General features: G+C 44.1%; 1 non-coding gene across 1 annotated transcript; it reads right to left on the bottom strand.

The window, feature by feature from the left end:
* Positions 1 to 401: 401 nt before the first annotated feature.
* Positions 402 to 537, bottom strand: LOC138999398 (small nucleolar RNA SNORA21). The gene has a single exon (XR_011469388.1). It is a non-coding gene; the product is annotated as a small nucleolar RNA SNORA21 (small nucleolar RNA).
* Positions 538 to 8801: the final 8264 nt, after the last annotated feature.

Below are 8801 nucleotides of genomic sequence, written 5' to 3'. Positions count from 1 at the left end.
TGCTCTGATTCCAAGAATTAATTTGTCCCTATCTGACACTGGCCTCCCATTTAAATTAATTCAATGACAGTTTCCTGTGATGCCAGCATTTCCGATGACAATTAATAAATCACAAGGACAAACTCTAGACAGAGTAGGCATATTCCTACTTGAGCCCGTTTTTGCACTTGGTCAGTTATACGTTGCTTTCTTTCGAGTTTGAAGAGCATGTGATGTTAAAGCTAATGTTCTAAATACTTCATCACAAGGGAAATTAGTCAAGCACTCTGAAAGTGTTTTCACTCTTCATGTGGTGTACAGAGAGATATTAGAATAAGTTTAATCACTTTATCAGTTATTGTTTGCATCACTGTTGTTTTTATATCATGTTTTTGTTGTTTTGCATATCATGTTTTTTTTTTCCTTGTTACACCACCGATTGAAGCAAAGCAACACAACATGCTGCCGCTTCACCCAAAAGTGGTGTTTTTCCTTTGCCCTTTCTTGAGGGCTCAGTGGGTCATCAGCAAGAGGCCTAATGAGTGCTTTTAAAAGGGGCTGTTTTTGTTGTTTTTATATCATGCCTCTGTTGTTATATCTTTTTGTTACTGTTTATTTATTAATAAATTATTATTTTCATATACATTTTACCAATTTCCTTTCATCTCTCACACTTCTATTATAGAGCAAGGGCAAATAGCAATATTAAAATATTTTCTCTAATTAATTCCTTTTTAATGTGCAAGAATTTTGTGCACCAGGCCACTAGTTTATATAAATAAAAGGCCCGTGGCCATCACACCATCACGCCATCATGACCAAATGAGCCACTACTCTCATGGCGGGGAGGGTGGGGCAGCGAGCTACTAGGGGCGGAGGGCTATAAGCAGGAGAGGGAGAGGCAATGGGCAGGGCAGCCAGCTGAGGCAAGCAGAAGCAAGCTACTCACGCACGATCTTGTGCACACTGGGCCTCTAGTAAATAAATAAAAATAAAATAATGAATCTCCCAGAGCCCAGTTTAACCTGTTGCCACTGACACGACATTCCTTGGAACCTGGCCTCAAAGAGCAGGGTGTTTCCACTCTTCAGTGACAGGCATGAGCAGGAGGCACTGCTCACAGAACCAGCAGACCCACTGTGTCCTCACTCACTGTGTCCTCACCCACAGTGACCTCACCTACCATGTCCACACCCACTGTGACCTCACCCACTGTGTCCTCACTCACTGGTGCCTCACCCACTGTGACCTCACCCACCATGTCCTCACCCACCGTGACCTCACCCACTGTGGCACCATCCGCTGGCAGATCCCTGGGTCATCCTCCTCTTTCTCTCAGTCTTACTGCCTGGTCCCCATGCCCACTTGATCCAGCCTGTGGTCACCTGGGAGGGGTAGGGAGGTCTGGGCTCTCAAAGTTCCCTCCAGTTGTGTCTCCAGGGCCCTGGTCAAGCCTGAGAGGAAGACAGCTCCACACTTGGCCAGGAAAGAGGCATAAAGGAGCCGGAAGGGGTCCTCTCACTAAGAATTCATCGGAGGGAAGGAAGCAGAGATCTCTGCTCAGTCACCCACTCTCAAGGGTCCCCGTGGGGCTCAAGGCCCCCCAGAGGCCTGGAGAATTCAGACCACCTCTATTTTATTTTAAAGCAATCCTGTTTCTTTTTAATTTTTTTTATTTATTGCTTTTCTATTTTGAGAGAGAGAGAGGAAAGGAGAGAGAGAGAAACATTGATTTGTTGTTCTATTTATTATGCATTCATTGGTTGATTCTTACATGTGCTCATACGGGGGATCAAACCTGCAACCTTGCTGTATTAGGATGATGCTGTAACCAACTGAACTGCCCAGCCAGTGCCAATTCTTTTTTAAATATATTTTTATTGATTTCAGAGAGGAAGGGAGAGGGAGAGAGAGATAGAAACATCAATGATGAGAGAGAATCATTGATCCGCTGTTACCGGCACACTCCCTACTGGGATCAGGCCCACAACCTGGGCAAGTGCACTTGAGCAGAATTGAACCCGGGACCCTTCAGTCCGCAGGCCGTTGCTCTAGCCACTGAAGCAAACTGGCCAGGGCTCAGACCACCTCTTGCTTGTCTCCAGCCACTTGGCTTTACCCCTCGGCAGGGAGACGCCAGGAGCACTGAGCTCAGCATGACTATGTGGAGGGCTGGCCCAGCAGCCCACCTGGCCTGTGTCACCTGAGGGAGGGAGATCTGTGCAATCTCCTGGTCTGAGGCCCTGTAGCACTTGCTGTAGGACGTGTTCATTCAGGAAAGCAAGGCTTGTCTCTAGAAGAATTAATGGCAGTGGATCAACAGTCCAATTTCCAAGTTATATACCAGGATGAGCCTCCAAAGATGTAATAAGCAAAATACATCTTAGGTGGCATGCATGTCATTGGCAACCTAAGTGCTAGTCATAAGTGACATGCCCGTTCTGTGCTGCATGCCTGTCATAGATGACATGCATGTAATAAATGGCAGGCATGTCCTATGTGGCCTATGTTGGAAACAACATATATGTCATGGTATGTTTTAGCGTGTTACAAGCAATGCTCTAGGAGCAAGTTGTTCCTGGTTTAGTGGGACCACACGTAAGCCATCTTGTTAGGTTAGTGTGTGTTAGACACAGAGGCTGCTTGTGCTGCTCTGCTTTGGAGGTGCTCACTGTGGGAGCTTCCAGAGGACAGGGTCCTTTTTCCGCCTCTTTCTAGGAGGGAAATGGCCACTCTCAACATCCGTGGGAATTACCAAGCCCACCGTCCAATGTTCTCATCAAGGTGCCCCTCCACCCGAAGTGCATGAAGGCTCTTAATTTCCAACATCATCGCTGGCACTGGAACTTTTCCCTTTTTGTTTCTTCTTTTTGTTTTTTTGATCCTGGTCATCCAGGAGGACATGCAACACGACCTTCCCTAGAGGAGGTGGTGGACAGAGGGAGATGGGACCCAGCAAGGAAGTTCCAGCCCAGCCTCTCCTGCCTCGTCACATGTTGATGTTCCAGTTTTACGGAAGATCTGATTGCGAAGAAGAACAAAGAGAATCTTTCAGTCTCAAAATAAAAGCTTCATTCCAAGGCAAATCTTATTCCCAAACCCCAGAAAGGCAACATGGCCCAAGGCGGGTGAAGGAGAGCAAGAGGATTGAAGTATACATCTTATATAAAAACTGCTGTTTGAAATTTTAACCCTGAGAGTATGGCTTCTGTTTTAAATAATAAGGAAAATAAGACTATTCCCATTCCAGAGAGGCCGTAAAATATGCCCCAGACAGAGTTGTCAGTGCTGACACCCAGACAGTTGCCAGGCCTTGAGATATGGTCTCATGGCCCCTTCCCAGCATGCAGGCCTTCTTTCTCAGAAGGCCCGGAAGTCTCATTCCAAGTTTGGGAGACAAAGGCCTAGAAAAAGTATAAATAAAGAGAGTTTCCTCCACATTGGGGACCCAGAATTTGAAACACACATTTTTCTCAGGGCCTGCACAGAATTTAATAATGTAACTCCTGTAGTTGGCACTGCAGTTCAGCCTTTGCTTCGGCAGGGTGCTGTAACTGTAGTTGCTGGACAGCTTAATAAAGGCTCCTAAATCTTGATCTGAGTCCTGGTGGTCATCTCCACAGGTCGCCCCATTACAGGATGCCCCGTCCACCTACCTCTTGGGGCAGCACCCCTTGGTCCTCATCAATCCCCAAGGATAGAAGACTCTCAAGCCCAAGATTAACCAGGTCTCAGGAAAGGAGGGAGGGAGGGAGGGTGGGTCAGGATGGGACCCCCTATGGCCAGCATCTTTGAATCCTTTCCCATCTGGGGTCTCCCCTAGGATGAGAAGGTCAGGCATGCAGTCAAGGGTCTCAGCTGCACCCTTATATCCAGACTCCATGCAAATGGGGCTCTACTCCTGATCATAAAAGAGGGCGCTGCCCCACATGCTGGGGAGACAACCAGAACCCAAGTGGCTGAGACAGGACCCCAGCGGCTCCACCATGGACTTGGTGCCAAGCTGTGTTTTCCTCCTGATCATTTTTCAAGGTCATTCTCAGGAGTGGGTAGCGCTGAGACCTGTGCCTGTGCCTGTTTTTGCTTCCATGTGATTCTCAGTCCACCTTGTGTCTCTGTGTTTGCAGGTGTCCAGTGTGAGGTGCAGCTGGTGGAGACTGGGGGAGGCTTGGTGCCTCCTGGAGGGTCTCAGAGACTCTCCTGTGCAGCCTCTGGATTCACCTTCAGTAGCTACTGGATGAGCTGGGTCCGCCAGGCTCCAGGGAAGGGGCTGGAGTGGCTTGGTGAAATTAATCCTGACGGAAGTACCACAAACTATGCCAATGCTGTGAAGGGCCGATTCACCATCTCCAGGGACAACAGCAAAAACACGCTGTATCTGCAAATGAACAGCCTGAGAGCCACCGACATGGCCCTGTATTACTGTGCTAGATACACAGTGAGGGGAAGTCAGTGTGAGCCCAGACACAAACCTCCCTGAGGGAGGCAGCAGGGCTGGGCTGCAGGGAGCATCCAGGACACCAGGAGACGCTCAAGACCAGTACAGTACCCAAACAGGAGCAGGTGGAGAGTTAAGCAAAGACACAATTTTCTGCTCTGCCTTTTAACTTTGCTCCCAGGCTCAACCACAGAGCTCACAGAAAGCCCCTTCCTATGTCTAGGTTTTGGGATTGTATTCGTGAATAAAACAGGAGGCTCTGTTGTAAATCTGACAAAATTCAATGACTGAAGGGAGACTCTGATCTCAAATTACTATCTGGTTAAGGATTAACAAAGCAAATTAAATAAATAAAGAAACCTTATTTTAATAAAACAGGACAGGAAGGAAATGGTAAGAGGAAACCCCGTCTTAGTACTGTTAACGTAAAAAACACATTCAAATCTGTAAAGAATTTTTGTGAGCTTATTTCAGCCAACCTGTCAACAAATGACAGGATGCAGAACCTCAACAGACTGAGATAATGCTCCTGAGAATGGCGGGTTTTCCTCTATTTTTATACATTGCAATCCAAGGACGGACATAGGTGGGTTACTTGAAATCCACTGGTGATAGACTAAAGAGGCAGGAGAAAGCAAAGCCAGGAAACCTCTGGGATTGGATAAAAAGTAGAATGAGAGACACAGGCTTAGGTGGGTGCAGGAACAATTAACATGATAATGAAGGAATTTGTGGTATCTGTCCTGGCGCCCAGGCACATTAAGTTGTGCCCCAAGGGGTCTGGAGAAAGGGAAGTTACAAGTTACCCAGACATTACAAGAGTATGTTTTTATAGATGCAAAAAGACAGATAGGCTCAGTTAAGGTCAAGGTTGACTTTGTCAGTGAAGACAGCAGCCTAGGACTTAACTACCCACCATAACTGCTTTTAGTTCAAGTTTAATTTCAGACCATCCTTTGTGGTGACTTTAGGTCTCTGAGTTTGCAGGACTGCCACGCAGGCCTTCCCTGAGCTGACAGGTTAGCATGTGGCCCCTTTCATCCACAGTTCTAAGCCCAGGGAGGACTGTGTGCATGTTCCACTGGGAATGATGATAGAGCTCAGACACATCTCAGTTTTTGTTTTGTTTTGTTTTGTTTTGTTTTTTTTATCAGCATATTTCTTTTTTTTTATTGCTTGAAGTATTACAAAGAGTATTACATATGTTTCCTTTCCCCCTACCCTTGACATTCCTCCGGCCTCCGCTACACCCCAGTGGCTTGTGTCCATTGGTTATGCTTATATGCATGCATACAAGTCCTTTGGTTGATATCTTACCCCTCCCTCCCGCCCCCAAACCCTCCCCAGCCTTCCCACTGTAGTTTGACAGTCTGTTTGATGATGCTCTGCCTCTGTATTTTTGTTCATCAGTTTATAATGGTCTTTATTATCCATAAATGAGTGAGATCATGTGGTATTTTTCTTTCATTGACTGGCTTATTTCACTTAGCATAATGCTCTCCAGTTCCATCCATGCTGTTGCAAATGGTAAGAATTCCTTCTTTTATACAGCAGCATAGTATTTCATTGTGTAGATGTACCATGGTTTTCTAATCCATTCATCTGCTGATGGGCACTAAGGCTGTTTCCAGATCTTAGCTATGGTAAATTGTGCTGCTATGAACATAGGGGTGCATATATCCTTTCTGATTGGTGTTTCTGGTTTCTTGGGATATATTCCTAGAAGTGGGATCACTGGGTCAAATGGGAGTTCCATTTTTAACTTTTTGAGGAAACTCCATACTGTCTTCCATAGTGTCTGCATTCCCACCAGCAGTGCACGAGTGTTCCCTTTCTCCACATCCTCTCCAGCACTTGTTGTTTGTTGTTTGTTGATGATAGCCATTCTGACAGGTGTGAGATGGTACCTCATTGTTGTTTTGATTTGCATCTCTCGGATGATTATTGACTTTGAGCATGTTTTCATATGTCTCTTGGCTTTCTGAATGTCCTCTTTTGAAAAGTGTCTATTTAGGTCCTTTGCCCATTTTTTGATTGGATTGTTTATCTTCCTTTTGTTAAGTTGTATGAGTTCCCTATAAATGTTGGAGATTAAACCCTTATTGGTGATAACATTGGCAAATATGTTCTCCCATGCAGTGGGCTTTCTTGTTGTTTTGTTGATGGTTTCTTTTGCTGTGCAGAAGCTTTTTATTTTTATGTAGTCCCATTTGTTTATTTTCTCTTTAGTTTCCAATGCCCTAGGAGCAGTATCAGTAAAGAAATTGCTTCGGCATATGTCTGAGATTTTGTTGCCTTTGGATTCCTCTAGTATTTTTATGTTTTCCTGCCTTACATTTAAGTCCTTTATCCATTTTGAGTTTATTTTTGTGTATGGTATAAGTTGGTGGTCTATTTCATTTTTTTTGCATGTATCTGTCCAATTTTCCCAACACCATTTATTGAAGAGACTGTCTTTTTTTAAATATATTTTATTGATTTTTTGCAGAAAGGAAGGGAAAAGGAGAGAGAGTTAGAAACATCCATGAGATATAAGCATCCACCAACTGCCTTCTGCACACCCCCTACTGGGGATATGCCTGCAACCAAGGTACATGCCCTTGACCGCAATAGAACCTGGGACTCCTCAGTCCACAGGCCAATGCTCTAACAACTGAGACAAACTGGTCAGGGTGAAGAGACTGTCTTGACTCCGTTGTATGTTCTTGCCTCCTTTGTCAAATATTAATTGAGCATATTGGTTCGGGTCGAATTCTGGGTTCTCTTTTCTATTCCATTGATCTATATGTCTGTTCTTGTGCCAGTACCAGGCAGTTTTGAGAACAGTGGCTTTGTAATACAGCTTGATATCAGGTGTTGAGATCCCACCTACTTTGTTCTTCTTTCTCAGGATCGCTGCAGCTATTCGGGGTCTTTTTTTATTCCAGATGAATGTTTGGAGAGTTTGTTCTAGATCTGTGAAATATGCCATTGGTATTTTAATTGGAAGTGCGTTGAATTTATAGATTGCTTTGGGTAGTATGGACATTTTAATGATGTTGATTCTACCAATCCAAGAACATGGTATGTTCTTCCATCTGTTTATGCCTTCCTCTGTCTCTTTCTTCAACGTCCTGTAGTTTTCTGTGTAGAGGTCTTATACTTCTTTAGTTAAGTTTATTCCTAAGTATCTTAATTTTTTTGGTGTGATGGTAAATGGGATTGTTTTTTTAGTCTCTCTTTCTGAAAGTTCACTATTGGTGTATAGAAATGCCATAGATTTCTTGGTGTTAATTTTGTATCCTGCTACATTGCAGAATTCATTTATCAAGTCTAATAGTTTTTTGATTGAGTCTTTAGGGTTTTTTTATGTACAATATCATATCATCTGCGAATAAGGACAGTTTTACTACTTCTTTTCCAATTTGGATGCCTTTTATTGCTTCTTCTTGTCTAATTACAATGGCTAGTACTTTAGTACTATGTCGAACAGGAGTGGTGAGAGTGTCAATCCCTGTCTTGTTCCTGTTCTTAAGGGAAATAGTTTTACTTTTTGCCCATTGAGTATGATGTTGGCTATGGGTTTGTCATAAATGGCTTTCATTACATTGAGGTATGATCCTTCTATTCCCACCTTGCTGAGAGTTTTTATCAGAAATGGGTGTTGGATTTTGTCAAATGCTTTTTCTGCATCAATTGATATGACCATGTGTTTTTTCTCTCTCAATTTATTTATGTGATGTATCACGTTTATTGACTTGTGGATATTGTACCATCCTTGCATCCCTGGGATAAATCCTACTTGATCATGGTGTATGATATTTCCGATGTACTGCTGGATCCGATTTGCTAAGATTTTGTTGAGGATTTTGGCATCTATATTCATGAGGGATATTGGCCTGTAATTCTCTTTCATTGTGTTGTCTTTACCTGGTTTTGGTATTAGGATGATGCTGGCTTCATAGAAGGAGCTTGGAAATGTTCCTTCCTCTTGAATTTTTTGGAATAGTCTGAGGAGGATAGGTTTTAGTTCTTTCTTGAATGTTTGGTAAAACTCCCCTGTAGGGGTCTCTGTTTCAGCACGGTGCAGGCAGGGTCCCTGATTCTAAGGGCGCGCACGAGGCCACATTGAGCACTGGCAACACTAACTCTGAGCGAGCCTGGTTCAAACCAACCCACAACAACCACACATCTTAGTGTCAGAGATCTTCAGTGACAATAGGGTGGTGGGAGGCTCCCACTGCACACAGCCCAGGCCCACGCAACTCGACGTTTGAATCATCTGGAGATAATCAGAATGAAGAGATGAAACAACACCCAGAGGAAAGACAATGAGGAGTCGCCAAGAAAGGAAATTAATGAAGTTGAAGCACGCAACATGACAGAAAAAGAATTCAGAATAATG

Source organism: Myotis yumanensis, unplaced genomic scaffold (assembly GCF_028538775.1).
Source record: "Myotis yumanensis isolate MYYU_CA2020_CCGP unplaced genomic scaffold, mMyoYum1.0.hap1 SCAF_22, whole genome shotgun sequence".
Classification (NCBI taxonomy): domain Eukaryota; kingdom Metazoa; phylum Chordata; class Mammalia; order Chiroptera; family Vespertilionidae; genus Myotis; species Myotis yumanensis.
The sequence above is the reverse complement of the archived record's forward strand: the minus strand, read 5'-3'. Positions and strand labels throughout refer to the sequence as shown.